General features: G+C 40.4%; 5 non-coding genes across 5 annotated transcripts; 2 read left to right on the top strand and 3 right to left on the bottom strand.

The window, feature by feature from the left end:
- Window positions 1-7259: 7259 nt before the first annotated feature.
- On the bottom strand, window positions 7260-7333 carry trnan-guu (transfer RNA asparagine (anticodon GUU)). The gene has a single exon. It is a non-coding gene; the product is annotated as a tRNA-Asn (tRNA).
- Window positions 7334-8473: 1140 nt separating this feature from the next.
- On the top strand, window positions 8474-8546 carry trnar-ucg (transfer RNA arginine (anticodon UCG)). The gene has a single exon. It is a non-coding gene; the product is annotated as a tRNA-Arg (tRNA).
- Window positions 8547-10100: 1554 nt separating this feature from the next.
- trnas-uga (transfer RNA serine (anticodon UGA)) lies at window positions 10101-10182 on the bottom strand. The gene has a single exon. It is a non-coding gene; the product is annotated as a tRNA-Ser (tRNA).
- Window positions 10183-15423: 5241 nt separating this feature from the next.
- Window positions 15424-15542, bottom strand: LOC138236705 (U5 spliceosomal RNA). The gene has a single exon (XR_011188775.1). It is a non-coding gene; the product is annotated as a U5 spliceosomal RNA (small nuclear RNA).
- Window positions 15543-16054: 512 nt separating this feature from the next.
- Window positions 16055-16196, top strand: LOC138236751 (U4 spliceosomal RNA). Its single transcript, XR_011188817.1, has one exon. It is a non-coding gene; the product is annotated as a U4 spliceosomal RNA (small nuclear RNA).
- The last annotated feature ends 502 nt before the right edge of the window (window positions 16197-16698 follow it).

Below are 16698 nucleotides of genomic sequence, written 5' to 3'. Positions count from 1 at the left end.
GCGTCTGTCGAGATCACTTTTGAGTCAGCGCGAAACGCCGTGTGCTGTCAGTTTGATTTCATATTGCTCGTAGCGGCGCCCGGCTTTTGTCTGTCAAACGTTAGGTTGCGCTTCTTCATGCTGCATCGTCGGCATGAGTGGAGCTTTATAAACGTCTGTACTTACTGCGCCCCATAAGAAATCGTTTGTCCCCGTTCAAAAGAGATTGTGCGATGTCCTGCAGCAAACCTTTGACAGTTTGAAAAGAGGAATTTATTCTGCTTCCTGTGCGTGCAGTAGTTACAAAGTTGAACGCCTTTACACGATCTGCTGCAGTTTTCAGTGGGCGGGCTTTGTCAAATGGCTTGGAAAAACGCACTGTGTTTCGGCTCGGGAAACATCATGAGCAGTGTCCTGCATGTTTTCTGTGTATAGCTGTCTTTTAACGCATACAGAATTCATTCGAAATCATTGATTTCTCCAATTAACAAGGGTCCCTTAAAGGATGAGTCAAAGTAACGTCTAATCGGATTAGTTTCCTTAGAGCTGGTTCAGAGTTTGCTCAAGAGTTTACCTTTCACAGATGCGCAAAGAAGAATGTTGGGGGTGCACGCTTCAAAGCGCGTTACAGCTGTAGGGAGTGATTCGAGACGATTCGTGGCGTGTGCTCATTCCCATATACCGTACGCCCCGGGGTGCAGTGCTAGGATGACATACAATACCGCTTGGGCACGTAACGGCGTTATATGCAAGTGCGGGACGTGAGGGTTTTCGTTTGTTCGTTTTGTTTTGCTCTGCTTTGCTTTGTTTCGTGGTCAAGAGGCGTAAGGTAAGTCGTAATCCAGGGAGAACACTGGTGGCAAACAGTCCGAGGTGAGAGGCGAGGTCCAAAGTCGAAAAGGCAGAAGGGGAGTCCAATATCCAGAATAAACGAGGTAATGGAAAAACGCCAGGTAGAGCTCTCAAGGAGTAGACTCAATACCGAGCAGCGGGAAGCAGGTAAAGATGGTAAAAATAGCACTGCGTACCGCACGGTGGAGTGTGTGCAGGTGGGTTAACTCGTGCGGCGGCGTTTGTTAATAATCACCCACTGCTGGTGCTGATTAGATCGCTTATGAGTTGGTCTTAACTGCCTGGCGGTCATGACAAGCTCCTCTTTAAGCTGTGGTTTAGTTTTGCATTCATGTGTTTCTAGAGCAGTTATTTATAGGGGTGGGTGGGTCTTTCACAGAGGCTCAGGACAAATCCCCCACATGAAATTTTACTGTGTGCGTTCAGACAGTCACAGGTCAAGAGCCAGGCAGGAGGACAATGGACAGAAGAGCCAACGAACTAAAAATAAAAGAACGAATATGAAAAAGCCACCATCTTTTTCTTTTTGACATTTTCCGACTTTCATGCAAGCCAGGACAAAGTTGCTCGTACAGATGCAGCCGTTCAAAGTAAGCGGTACAGACACGTACCGCAGGTAAGATGACACGCGATACCGCGGTGCGTGATTGGTTGACCGATAGGGGCACTCGTGATCTCTCTCTTGTTTAAGAAAGGAGCAAAGAATGACATAAAGAACTGGAGACCCCTCAGCCTGTTAGGCGTGGACACTAAGATCCTGTCCAAAGCCCTTTTCCTGCGCCTACAAAATGTAGTGGCCTCACTGGTAGGGAAAGAACAGACTTGTGGGATAGCAGGACGCCTGATGAGCGACAACCTGGCCTTGTTGAGGGATGTCTGTCTGTACTCAGAGGATCGCTCCCTCCCTCTGTGCATTTTAAGTGTAGACCTAGAAAAGACCTTTGACCGCCTACCGGTCAAAGGCCGGTCACGCGGTGCGTGATTGGTTGACCGACAGGGGCACTCGTGGTCCGTTGGTTTGTCGTAGAAAGACTTACTGTAAACGTCTTTACTGTGCCCGTTGTAGATATTGAATTTTACCACTGAAGGGAAATCTTAGTAGCTGAGCATAAAAAGAATAGGAGCATACTGTAACGCGTGTGAAGGCCATAAACGATATTAATTTTGGAACGTAAACATACAGTATATAGCTGGTCTTGGTACTTTAAAGAAAAAAATACACACCAGTATTCCATTTCTCCCTAAACATTGTAAGCTTCGAAGTCTTTAACTAACGTGATACCGGAGTCAACAAGCATACTTTTAGAATTTGATTAAAAGGGAATATAATATGGAATCGCGTATCTCAAGAATTTAATAACGGTATGATTATATCCGTGTACTGCGGCAGAGCTATGTAGGGCTGTTTCGTCTGCCTGATCATGCGAGCTGTCTTGTAGCCTACTGGTCTAGGTGCGTGACTACCAACTGGCAGGTTGTGTGTTTGAATCCAGCTGCTGCTGGACTTTTCATTTTTATTTATTTATTTTTTAATCGCGTAACATAAACATATTACCGTATGCAAACTGTACTGTATACAGTATGTATATGTATATTTAATGTCTTAACTGTGCCCGTTTAATTGAATTAAAAAAAATATTTAACACGAACATTAAGCTGTTTACATCTTCCGCCTGAGAACAGTCACCCGTTGCTACCCAACGCAGAATGGTGATTGGCTGACACCATCTGACACCCCTCTGATTGGAGAAAAAAGACGTGCTGGTGTGCTATACCAGGAAGAGGATTTCTTTCTATTCAAAACGTGTATTTTAAAAGTTTAAGAAGTAAAAACCTTACAGCGTACACAGATTTCTAAACTGATCAGGATCATTATCTTTGTCTTATGCATAATAATGTTCACCGCTCTGTCCAGCAAATTAATAATAAACTTTATTTTATATAGCTTTTTAAACGAATAAGTAATTAGATTGCTCATAAACCTAATCACTTGCTTTTTCTTTTTATTTAGGCTCAGATTTCAACTATAGATCGTATTATTAATAACCATAATAACAACCAACCAACAAAAACAACCATATAAACATAATACCAACCAAAAACATAGATAACAACCACAATACAAAATCAAATAATCAAACCATTTTACACTCGCAAAGTCCTCCAATTATCATAACCCCGCCCCTTATGCAAAACCAAACCTTCCTCCCATCCCAGTTTATCCTGTTTATCATAAACAAAATCCACCTCAATTTTCAACATAAAGCATTACACAAAATCAATACCTCAACACTCCATACTCAACAACGATAATTCACAAACAGCCAGAACATGTAACTACACATTCCCAAACATACCTACTTTCCATAGCCCCGCCCCTTATGCAAAACCAACATCCCTCCCCTGTTCTCTCTTTCCCCTGGCGGTTGTAATTGTTTTTATTTTCAAATAAATTTTAGCAAAGTCATGTATTTTAAAAATCTTAAGATTTTTCTATTTATGTCTTTATTTAGTGGTTTCATTAGTGACAAAGGCTAAACTTTCTTGGAAAAATGTCTTTTATGTAAACCATGTTTGCTATTAATTCATTCAGGGCTAAAATATGTTCATTGTCTTCTAATGAAAGAAGGGTTCCTTTCGCCGTAGTCGGGAGCCTAGCCTTTAACTAGTAAGTACTGTATTTACTGGGTTTTTGAGGGGGTGTCTTTCGCTGGAAATCTCGCCTCCTACTTTGAAAATACCCGTGAAACCGGTTCAATTCGTCACAGCCAGCACTCCTGCAGAGAGTTGGGTTGTACAGTACTTGCAGTGTATACAGTACACGCGTTATGCTCTTCGTTAATGTCTGTGAAGTTTTATTTAATCTCTGAGCCATACTGATTCTTCTGGAAGCACACCAGTATTCCACTTTCTCCCTAAACATTTTTAGGATCAGAGTCTTACATGTGGTTATTTCGAAAACGTTTGTACGTGCTCCTTCTTACCATGTTACTGTTTACCGTTACTGACCATATTAAGTTTAAGTGCCTGTGGGCACTTTTCCTGTCCGTGGGGGGTGGACCGTCTTTCATTAGAAGGTTAGTCTGTTCTACTCTGAGAATGTAGAGGGGGTGGGAAGTGCCCGCGGTCATTTAATTAGTATTAAAATCTTAGTTATCTTTCTAGTTCACAGGTTTGCATGCATAATTTAATTTTGAAAGCCACTGAGACATCAGGTACTACTGTTGTATTTATGAAAAAGAAACAAAACAAAAAACATACTAACAACTGTGCCATCCTACTCCTTAGTTAATACATTTTATTATTCATAAACAGTTAACATTGTTAGCAAAATATTTTGAATTATATTTAACCCTATTTTTTCTTTAGTTTTGTATTTAACTTATTATATGATAGTCAGACTTAATGTATATTAATGTATATTTGAACAATGAAAATATAATTTTACAAGATTTTACATTAAGCACTTAAAATTAATATGGTTAATAATAGTAAACTGTAACATGCTGTAACAAGATCGGTTAAACTTCGAAGAAAATCCTTTCAGAGAAAATGTTTCAGGTGTGAAGAACAAACCTGTTCCCACACACCCTGCCCCCACTACCATTAGAATATACACAAACATTTTAGCGTTTCATTCTGAGCAGAAGACCCTCACACCTGAAGAGTGCTGGCTGTGACGAATTAAACCGGTTTTACAGGTTTCAATCACAGATTGGGACTCAGTAAAGTAACACACAGCGCCACTGGATTTGATAATACTGTACCTAACCAAAATCCGCAATATGGAAACAGAACCTGTGTAATTGTTGATAGATGATGTACTCGTAACATTTTTTCAAGACGAACTACAACATTTAAAAAATGACTTGTATGTACTTGATATCTCTAATCAATCTACGGGTTCCAGCACAAAACGAAACTAAAACGCATACCGTTTCGCGCTTCTTATTAGTTGCTCAAAAGTAATTTGACCGTATGAAATGCATAATATAAACCTAGAAACATATACGTGAGCAGTACTTAAGCACTGTAGTATCGGTGTTAAGACATACCTCTCAAATACTGTAAATCAAGTTAAAAATATCTCAAGACCGATTCTGGTCGTAATGAAACCATGTTTCGTGTATGTTTTCTTTTTCATCTTGAAAAAACTCATTTCTAAATACCTTTTTCACTGTTAACATCTTGAAGCAACTTTGCGACAAAATATACACTCTGACAGTTCATCCTGCTACCAACATTAAATAAAACAAATCTTAAGATTTCTATATTTATGTCTTTATTTAGTGGTTTCATTCGAAGCTTACAATGTTTAGGGAGAAATGGAATACTGGTGTGTATTTTTTTCTTTAAAGTACCGAGACCAGCCATATACTGTATGTTTATGTTAAGATTTCCCTTCAGTGGTAAAATTAGATATGAATATTCAATACTTAAACGGGCACAGTTAAGACATTAAATATACATATACATATTGTATACAGTACAGTTTGCATACGGTAATATGTTTATGTTACGCGATTAAAAAATAAATAAATAAAACTGGAAGGTCCAGCACCACCATTATGTTTATATGGTTGTTTTTGTTGGTTGGTTGTTATTATGGTTATTAATAATACGATCTATAGTTGAAATCTGAGCCTAAATAAAAAGAAAAAGCAAGTGATTAGGTTTATGAGCAATCTAATTACTTATTCGTTTAAAACGCTATATAAAATAAAGTTTATTATTAATTTGCTGGACAGAGCGGTGAACATTATTATGCATAAGACAAAGATAACGATCCTGATCAGTTTAGAAATCTGTGTACGCTGTAAGGTTTTTACTTCTTAAACTTTTAAAATACACGTTTTGAATAGAAAGAAATCCTCTTCCTGGTATAGCACACCAGCACGTCTTTTTTCTCCAATCAGAGGGGTGTCAGATAGTGTCAGCCAATCACCATTCTGCGTTGGGTAGCAACGGGTGACTGTTCTCAGGCGGAAGATGTAAACAGCTTAATGTTCGTGTTAAATAATTTTTTTTTAATTCAATTAAACGGGCACAGTTAAGACATTAAATATTCATATACATACTGTATACAGTACAGTTTGCATACGGTAATATGTTTATGTTACGCGATTAAAAAATAAATAAATAAAAATGAAAAGTCCAGCAGCAGCTGGATTCAAACACACAACCTGCCAGTTGGTAGTCACGCACCTAGACCAGTAGGCTACAAGACAGCTCGCATGATCAGGCAGGCGAAACAGCCCTACACAGTTCTGCCGCAGTACACGGATATAATCATACCGTTATTAAATTCTTGAGATACGCGATTCCATATTATATTCCCTTTTAATCAAATTCTAAAAGTATGCTTGTTGACGTATCCGGTATCACGTTAGTTAAAGACTTCGAAGCTTACAATGTTTAGGGAGAAATGGAATACCGGTGTGTATTTTTCCTTGTGATATTTTAAGCTCTAGTTGAATGATAGGTGTCGCATTTTAAATCATTCTCGTAGTAGAAATTATGAAACGCCCTGTTAAAAGCAAGGAAGTTTTTATGCCCCGTTGAAGTAAAACAAAATGCCTGACAAAGTATGGCTTGGACAGATTCCAAGTGCTTGTACAAATGTGCTAAAGAAATTATACTTTGAGTATACAGCTTGTCCAAAGTCATCCATTATTAATACTATTAGTAATATCTTCAGTAAAGGCTTTGATGCATAAATATGTCTGATAAAGGTAGGTTGTGTACTTTTGTCCAACTGAGCAATCTTGCTTTCATAAAATATACCAACATTTGAATGACTGATGATTAACATGCTGTGATACACAGTTCAAAATTAAAGGCTCGAATGCTGTACATGAGAGGTTAAGCTCCCCCTGGCGGTTTTACAAGGCGACGCCGGATAGCTAGTCACGTGACACACGTGATACCGCGTGATACCCCGGTGGGCGTGTCGCGGTATGCCGTGAAATACCTCACCCATTTTGAATGGCTGCATCTGTAGCTACTTGTGGATTCAAATACTCTATCGAGTGCTTTGATGAGTTTTTGCAATTTGATTGTCGTCCTGTCAGCCTGTTTCTGTTTTTTTTTTCAATCTAGTGATGGAAAGTAAGAGGGAAATGATGGAGCAATCCATAACCGCTCCGGAAAAATGGCAGAAAGAAATGGCCCGTCACTAAGGACATTTGTGAAGCAGAGGAGTGACATCACCACAAAGTGACTTATTCTGCTGATCGTTTTGGTGAATAATGATTGAGGCGCGTTAAGAGAAAGGTAGCTGCGTCAGCATGCTTAGGCTGCAAAGGATCAAGCAAAGGTTTACTCCATGCTGAAAAGAGAAGAAAAGAAGCACAACGTTTCGAATGTGGAGCCTTCTGCGCCATCTTCTTTAGCGGTGATGATGTTTACATTGGAAAGACCGAGACATGCGTCCCTCGGTGGGCTTGAACCACCAACCTTTCGGTTAACAGCCGAACGCGCTAACCGATTGTGCCACAGAGACTGACGGCCGCTTGTGCTCCCTACATTTGCAGGTTTATGGTCAAAGAAAACAATCACTTGCGCTTCTTGCAGCCGGCAATCTTTTTCCACTGACAACCAAGAAATGGATTTCATCTTTCACAAGCTGTATGGATTTCTTCAAAAACAAGTTATTCCAGAAAGGAAATGAATTCTTGCATTAAACTGAACCAAGCTGTACATGTTTGTCTGAAATGATACATTCGGCACAACAAGACACGGAGAGAGGCACCGCTGGTATTCAGACCCAGGATCGCCTGCTTACTAGGCGGGCACTTTAAGCCACTAGGGAACAGCGCCAGCGGAGCACCGCGCTTTTACAGACACTTGGACACATCTGCGTTCGGTGTGCACTTAACCTGCTCTCTGAGCCCGTTGCCTCCGTCCCATTTAATAGCAGAACTGACGCCAAGAGAAATGATGAGAAATGGCATTTATCGTGCACTTTTCATGTCCAAGCTGTGCATTCTTTGGCGACACCATTTTTTCTTTTGTTTAATTTCTATACTTATTGATAGAATAAAAACGATATGTCATGTACTGTAAGGGAAATGTCTCTTTTTTTTAATGGGGAAAGCTAGCACCAGCAAATGTTGTGTTTAGAAGAAGTGATTTAACATGACACGTGACCTAATTTACCGGAGCAAAAGCTCACCCAGCAAGCCCTGCTTTACTTCTACAGGAGAGAAGTACTGTAGAGTCTGCAAGATGTTCAGCTGGGTAGCTACGTCAGCATGCCTTGGCTGCAAAGGAACAAGCAATAGGTTTATTGCATGCTGAAAAGAGAAGAACGGAAACAGCGTTTCGACTGTGAGGTCTTCTCACACCTGTAAAAGGCTCCATGGTTTTCTTTCTTCTCTTTTCAACATGGAATACACCTATTGTCTGCAAGATGTGACAATTTCATGGTGTTTTGGAAGAAAACCTTTTTTCTTTGAATTCAAAATCAATCGGAATTTCAGCACGACACATCAACACTTTTTCTGTTTTAAGGAGATGATATTTTAAACCTGATAAAAATAGTAGGAAACACAAGTTTCTTGCTGTGAAAATTTAGATGGGGAAGTGTACTACTAGTAGCAGTGTAGAGCTCTCTGTGGTGGAGTGCAAGCGCATGCTCTATGGGCCAGTGGCGTAATGGATAACGCGTCTGACTTCGGATCAGAAGATTGTAGGTTCGAGTCCTGCCTGGCTCGTGAGGCTTTTAAACCTCTCAGGTTCCTCGGTAACAGGTTGCCGTCATGTATATGAACTATAGAAAAGCATTTGCCACAACCCGTAAATTAGCACGCAAGTGCGGGCTGGTGAACACAGAACTGTATGGAGATCATCTCCAGCTCCGAGCTCAATTGCAATGAAAAAACATGCAGAACAGAACTGGAGAGCAGCTGAATTTGTGCTCAGTAGGGTGGGGAGGACTCAGCATTGCTATTGTTCTAATTGGCATGAACTGCAGGGGATCTGAATCAGAACATGTCAGTTAGTTCGATCATTGCGTCAATATGTAGGCCACGTTAATACAGAATTATTACTTTGTCTGTCTCGTCTTTGTATATAGCTGAATGTCCCTGACAATTTCATGTTAGTTTTTAAGAACGACATTGGTGCTAATATATACATATATAGCATATAAGGAACACGTAAAAGTTGAGTCCATGCTGAAAAGATAAGAAAACCGCCACAACGTTTCATCTTGGAATAAATCTTTACTTGTTGTTTTGCAGCCTACCCATTCTGACCTAACTCCTCCCTTGAAATTCCCTAACAGATAAGGGTACGTAACGGCTCATGCGATGCTCAGTTGCAATTTGTCCCAAAACAAACAAGAACAGCAGCTGAGGGTTTGAGTTTGAACATGCACTGTATTATAGCAGCTTTTATTTCCATTGATAAATGCTAGATATTCCTACAGAGATTCTCCAGGTGAGTAAGCGATTCCTGTTTCTGTTTCTATTTCTGTTTCATATATATATACAGTATATATATATATGTTACATGTGTCTCTGCAATAGTATAAATGTGTTATACACTATCAGGGGCTGTTTTTTTGTGCACCTCATCTACAACAAGGGTTTTTTTTTCATTTATGTTTGTGGACCTTCACCATTTGAGGAAGTGAGTTAGATAAGAAAGTTACAGGTATGGTGAGCAATGACTGACAAAGGCACGTACTGCGTATTCCTTACAGAAGTGTAAGCAATTTGTTCTAAAAAACACCGGCTAAAGTCCAACATCGTTAGCAATCTTATTACTTAAACAGAATTAACATCAATAAATTGTAAGGTGCTGGTACATGCGAGTAGATTTGATCTTCTATTAAACAAAAATGCAATTACAGCTCTAAAAAGGTCAACCTAGACTTCTGTAACAGATCTGTTCAGGTCATCGCTGTTCCTCTGACCTTGTGAGTCTTTGGAATTTTAAAAGTGTATTTTGCTTGCCTTTCATGTGGTCTGTGTACAAGTCACTGTGGCGTATGCGGTCCTACACAGCCCTGCTATAGACGTGACGAGCCTCCGCTATGTTGCAATGGAGAACAGGTTCAGTACGGAGCTGCCGAGAAAATTCAGCTGGAAAGCTCGTTGCAGAAAAGCATCGTTATCTGTGTCCAGCGGCAAAGCGTCCTTCGTGGGTGCTGAAGAATCGATTTCACAGGCTGCGGGTCCAGGCGATTTAGAGTGTTAAAGGTCCCAGCGAAAACGAAACGGCGCTGGTCCTTTTACACGCACGCAACCAAATGCAAAGGACGCCGTAGTCGGCAGGATTTGAACTTGCGCGGGGAGACCCCAACGGATTTCAAGTCCGTCACCTTAACCACTCGGCCACGACTACAGCGAGCACCGTGGCCGCTGCCTTCTTGCTACAATCGAACAGGGAGTGCGAGGCCGCGGCGGCAGCGGAGGCAACTTTTTTCAAGTTCGCTCTCCGTTTAAGAAACCTTTTACGCCATACGTGCAAGCACACACACACACACACCTCAGAGGACTTAAGGGTGGCTTCAAGTTGGAATGATAAAGTCTCCCCGTTCGGACATGAAAACAGAACGTTCTTAGACAGAAAGCAATCAACAACGGAGACATGTGGACGACGATTTTAGTCACTGCACTTTGAATAGCATTTTTACTCCAGTTACAGGAGATGCACCAATGGCCCTTGACCTACGCTCTTACCAATGCCTTGAACATTCAAACAAAACAGCCCTCAAGTCCTGCGGTTTAATATAACGCTGTTACGTGTCGAGGCAGTATTTGACTCTGTCCTACCATTGAGACACGGGGCGTATATGGAAACAAACACATGCTACGGATCGTCTCTAATCGGTCCCTACAGTTGGAAGGCTCCTTGAAGCGTGCACCCCCATCATTCATCTTTGCGCATCTGTGAAAGGTAGACTCTTGAGCAATGTTTGAGCCAGCTCTAAGGCAACTAGTGCTATTGGACAGACACCTCTGGAAGATCCTAAGAGTCTCTTAACACCACTTCCAGCAGCAAGCTTAATTGTTCACTGGAGGTCTCCCACCCAGGACTGACCAGGCAAAGAATCACCAGTACATTGAATGTGGAAGTTAATCCTGAAATCCAATTACATATCTCAAGGTAAGACAAATCCATAAGAACATGTCTTAGTATTACTTCGTTTACATTAGTATGGCACTGAGATGGTGCTCCTCTTTAAGCTGTGGTTTACAGATGCAGCCATTCAAAACAAGCGGGCGATACCGCAATATTTTGCGGTGCGCTTTACTCAGTCTACCACGACTTACCGTAAATTCTCCTATAGTACCGCAATTAAAATAATAGTATCCGGAATTTCCACAAGGTGGAGCTAATAAAGCTCATCCTCTCATGTTTGAGCTGTCGCCATCAAAGTCTTTACCGAAGATATTACTAATAGTATTAATAATGAATGACCTTGGACAAGCTGTAAACTCAAAGTATTGCCCTGGTCCACATTCTTTTTTTCATCGACCGTCTTTGTAAAAGTAACACCACAGCATTTTGCAATCACGCATTTGTTTCCAATCATGCAAAGCACAGTAATTTTTGAAAATCTCCTATTCACCATGCCTTTCACCTGCTCATAAAAGAGATCAGTTTAGGAACATAAACACAGTACTGTATGCAAACTGTACTGTATACAGATGCAGCCATTCAAAATGGGTGGGGTATTTGGCGGCATACCCCGGTGGGTGTATCGCGGTATCACGCGGTATTACGCGGTTAATCGTGTCATTTGACATCATGCCGGAAACTATCAGGCGTCACCTTGTAAAACCGCCAGGGGGAGCTTAACCTCTCATGTACAGCATTTGAGCTTTTAATTTTGAACTGTGTATTACAGCATGTTAATCATTAGTCATTAAAATGTTGGTATATTTTATGAAAGCAAGATTGCTCAGTTGGACAGAAGTACACAACCTACCTTTATCAGAAATATTTATGCATCAAAGCCTTTACCGAAGATATTACTAATAGTATTAATAATGAATGACTTTGGACAAGCTGTATACTCAAAGTATAATTTCTTTAGCACATTTGTACAAGCACTTGGAATCTGTCCAAGCCATACTTTGTCAGGCATTTTGTTTTACTTCAACGGGCATAAAAACTCCCTTGCTTTTAACAGGGCGTTTCATAATTTTTAACTACGAAAATGATTTAAAATGCGACACTTATCATTCAACTAGAGCTCAAAATATCACAAGGATCCTCAAGAGCACAGCAAAGACTGTTTTAAAAGATACTTGTATGAGATACATGAGAATCCAGGCTTTTTTTATCAACGCTTTCTTTTCCGTATACCAGATTTTATGGAACCACTTCAGAAGGGTGTCAGCCAGTCAGATTCCAGGAATCAGTACTTTAAAGGAAAAATACACACCGGTATTCCATTTCTCCCTAACGATTTTAAGCATCGAAGTATTTAACTAGCATGTGAAATAGCGTGTGAAAAAGTGGTAGTTTTAAGCTTTTCTGCTGATATAATATGGAATCGCGTATCTAAAGAATTTAATAACGATATGATTATATTCGTGTACTGCGACAGGGCTGTGTAGGGCTGTTTCGCCTCCATCTTCATGCGACTTCCCTTGTAGCCTACTGGTCTACGTGCGCATTTACCAACTCACAGGTTGTGTGTTCAAATCCAGCTGGTGCTGGACTTTTCTTTTAACAAACATTTCTTCGAAAAAATAGAATAGCAATATTATGGACAATCAATTGACTTTTATATTTCAAAATATCACAACATGATCGATTCTAAGTCATTTTTGATAACAATGAATAGTCACCTTCTTCCCTTCTGACAACGGTCACTGCTTCTGCTTCCTGCTTCTATTGTGTGTGTGTGTGTGATAGAGTAAATTTTTATAGAGAAATGGAGGCTGGACAGTATGCGTTACAATATAAACATTTATATTGATTTAAATCGTGTTTTGATTTAAATCGTAAACGCGTGTTTAATTATATGTGTTTTTTTAATCATAATCAGGCTAATGCAACATAAATTGATACAGTATCTTTGTCTTCTAAGTATCTTAATAAACTTTCAGCATAGCTTTCTACCCGTTTAGATTTATATTTCTTGGGATTTTGGGATCAAACGTGGAAGGATTAGATTGTTATCGTTTTTATTTTTCAAATACGTTTTAGAAAAGTGTAATCTATACCTGCCCAGACTGCACGCCTTCCTAAACCCCGCCTTTCACTCCTATCCTGCTCTTCCCCGCGCACCCCAGCCGGGCGCTCTTCGGCCTCTGCCCGGGACGAATGTATGTTTTGATATTTACACCCGGCGCGGCACCGAGGGATTTATAACTGCATTTATAACTTCGTTTTTAAAATTAGTCAAGCAATATGAAGCATCACCTTTTACTTTTAAGTCCCTTAAATACATTGAGCACAGCTTTCTCACCACTTAAGATTACTTTTTGATACCATCCTTACATACAGTACAAGTGGAAAGATTACAGATTTTAATCGTCTTTAATTCTGTTACGTTATACGTTTTAGGAACGTTTCATCTAAACAAACACCACAAAACTATTCTCGATTGTATTTCTGAATGTTATGTTACACCTACAGTAGTTCACTGCTTTAAATACATCGAATTAAGAAAGTTAGGTGTAGCACTTTAGATCTTTTTTTCTGAACCAGGGAAAATCTGATCATGTTTCTCTATAACAATAATAAAAAACTTTATTTTACATATCACCTTTAAAAGTGGCATCTCAAAGCAATACAGTAGATGGAAAAACAGTTAAAGGTTAAACATTAGAGGCTTGCCACACCCGGACTGTTAAACCAACGCATTAGCACGTCAAAGCCCATTGAGGACCCGGGCGCAATAGTTGCTTTGTCCCTTGATTTACTGATCTGCATTAATAATGGAAATCGAGTTCCTGCTCTTTGCAGACGACCTGGTCCCGCTGTCGCCCACAGAACAGAGGCTGCTCCAGAACCTGGCACTGCTGGAGCAGCACTGTCAGACCTGGGCGCCGACAGTCAATCTGGACAAGACCAGAGTTATGGTTTTCCAGAAAAAAAGCCAGACCTCAGGGAAACAGGTACAAATTCACACTTAACAACACATTAACACCTAACAACGGGAGCAGGGACGAATTAGGCCAGTACCCACTATTGTTAAACATACAGAAAAGAATATTAAAGTATTGAAGTATTGGCTTTAGTATTAGCCATACAGAACATTAAAGTGCCCCTTTTCCATTCAGCAGGTGCCTGAGCCGCTGTGTCCTATCTTCTGACAGTCGCCGTTGTGAATGTCTGTAGAGTGTATCTTATTTTTAGTACTATATTTTTGCATTATATTCCCTATTTATCAAACTCTAAGAGTATGTATCGGCTTGTCCCCTCCTCCCGCCCCTCTCTGTGTACAGTAGAGCCTCCTGTCCAGCCAGCACATGTCCTCAGACATTCACAACAGTGACATATCATAAAACGTTTGCACATATAGATAAATTGTTAGTTGTTTTTCAGGAAGTTAAAAAAAACACTTGAATTACTTATCCAGTCTCTCGAAATAAAGTTATTTTTCAAGCAATGAAACAAACGTCGGGCGATGTGTTTTTTTTAATCCAACATTGACAGCCACATCTTAAATCTTGTCAGTCAGCTCTTTTTTCTCTATTTGAATTGTGCAACAAAAAAACTAATAATAATGTAACATGCCACTGTTTGTTCATGAACAAAGTTAAACTGAGATTTCCTTAGATACGCGATTAAAAAAAAAATAAAAAAAAATTTGAATCCCCGGCGGAACACATTCCATAAGAATCAGCCCTTTTACAGTATATATCGCCTTTAAAGGTGGCTTCTCAAAATGCTTTACAGGATAAAAACAACAAGAACAGCAACAACAACAATATTGTATTTCATTGCACTTTGAAAACCAAGTAATAACTTAACTATATGTGCAAACGTTTTATATGTTGCTGTTGTGAATGCCTGTGGAGTGTATCTTTTTTGCCTTGCGTCCTGGTTATCTCGCTCGCCCTCCCCCCCTCTCTCCCTCAATTCAATTCAATTCAAGGTGTTTTATTAGCATGACAGATGGGTACAATCAGTGTTGGGTATTTACTTTGCTTTGAGATTCCACTTTTAAAGGTGATATATAAAATGTTGACTAAAATTAATTTATATCTATGTCTTCTAAGTATCTTAATAAACTTTCAGCATAGCTTTCTCCCCGTTTAGATTTATTTTCCTTAACTAGTATACTTTAGATCTTTTTTTCTGAACCGGGGAAAATCTGATCATGTTTCTCTATAACAACAATATAAAAACATTATTTTACATATCACCTTTATGTGATATCACCTTAAGGATGCGCAAAGAAATTTAAAATAGTCTTCTTTAGGTGTGAGGGTAGGAGTGGATCGCAGCAGGCATAATCGGCAAATTAGGAAAACAAAGAACTGGACAGGCGAGACGTTTATCCAGAGAGCGAGTGATCAGAAAAAGGAACAGCTGTTACACCCAGGTTTTACGCTCTCTCTCTGTTGAATGAATGAAAGCATTTTATTAAAAACGCGTTTGCGTTTGTCTGGGTATTTACTTTGTAATCTGTGGTTACAAAAGCAAAAAAATTGCATGGAACTCATTCATGCTCTTCTCCACAGAAATCTTTAGTAAAAGGTGAAAGATTTGTACGAGATGAAGAGAAACCAGAGTGCGTGGCTGCGCAGCTGCAGGAGCCCAGGCCGCCTTCAAAGCCTTCAAAGCCTCTGCCCTGCCGGTCGTGGTTGGCAATGCACCTGGCCTTACAAACGAGCCGTTCGTGTCAGTCGTCCTGCAGCCACGGGAAGTGGGACACAAACATGCTGCAATGCTTTCAAGACGTTAGGATTTGTTTGTGTAACATCCGAGAAGAGTACTTGTGGCTTGAATGTGAACTGTACGTGCCCGCCCCCTTTCCTCTGTAGTGCATGAGTTCCTCCCGGCATGCCCTTCGTCATTGTTCTGTCATCTTGTATTTAAAGGGTTGTATTTCTGCTGCTGAAAATAAGCAACGGTTTTCTCACAACGCCCTTTGTTCCCAACGGAGCCCTTGTCTGTCATGAAATTCTTCAAGACCTCAAGCTAGAAGAAGGAGAAGACGACAAATATGAAGCGTTACCGCAACGACATGCCATGAGACGATCGATAACGATTTCCATAGGATCCCCGCGGTTGCCTGGCAACCGTCAGCTTTGCGCAGTGGCAGTATCGTAGCCTGTGAGGTTTAGCCGAGGCGCGATTATTGCTAGTTGAAAACTTTTCCCAATATCCCGCTTCCGCCGGTTTGCAATACAATCGGCGAAAGCAATTTTTGACAGTCTCGTCAGAGACTGAGCAAGGTGTTTAAAGACAGATTTGGTCATGGTGACATCATGGTAGAAAGAAACGAGCTTGTTACGTCTCAACAGAAACGCTCTTTAGCTCTTTCAGCGTTATGCAGAGAACAGCGTCTGTCGAGATCACTTTTGAGTCAGCGCGAAACGCCGTGTGCTGTCAGTTTGATTTCATATTGCTCGTAGCGGCGCCCGGCTTTTTTCTGTCAAACGTTAGGTTGCGCTTCTTCATGCTGCATCGTCGGAATGAGTGGAGCTTTTTAAACGTCTGTACTTACTGCACCCCATAAGAAATCGTTTGTCCCCGTTCAAAAGAGATTGTGCGATGTCCTGCAGCGTTCGCAAAGCAAACCTTTGACAGTTTGAAAAGAGGAATTTATTCTGCTTCCTGTGCGTGCAGTAGTTACAAAGTTGAACGTCTTTACACGATCTGCTGCAGTTTTCAGTGGGTGGGCTTTGTCAAATGGCTTGGAAAAACGCACTGTGTTTCGGCTCGGGA

This window comes from Lepisosteus oculatus, unplaced genomic scaffold, assembly GCF_040954835.1.
Source record: "Lepisosteus oculatus isolate fLepOcu1 unplaced genomic scaffold, fLepOcu1.hap2 HAP2_SCAFFOLD_93, whole genome shotgun sequence".
Lineage (NCBI taxonomy): Eukaryota > Metazoa > Chordata > Actinopteri > Semionotiformes > Lepisosteidae > Lepisosteus > Lepisosteus oculatus.
This window is presented reverse-complemented; position numbering and strand designations above follow the sequence as displayed.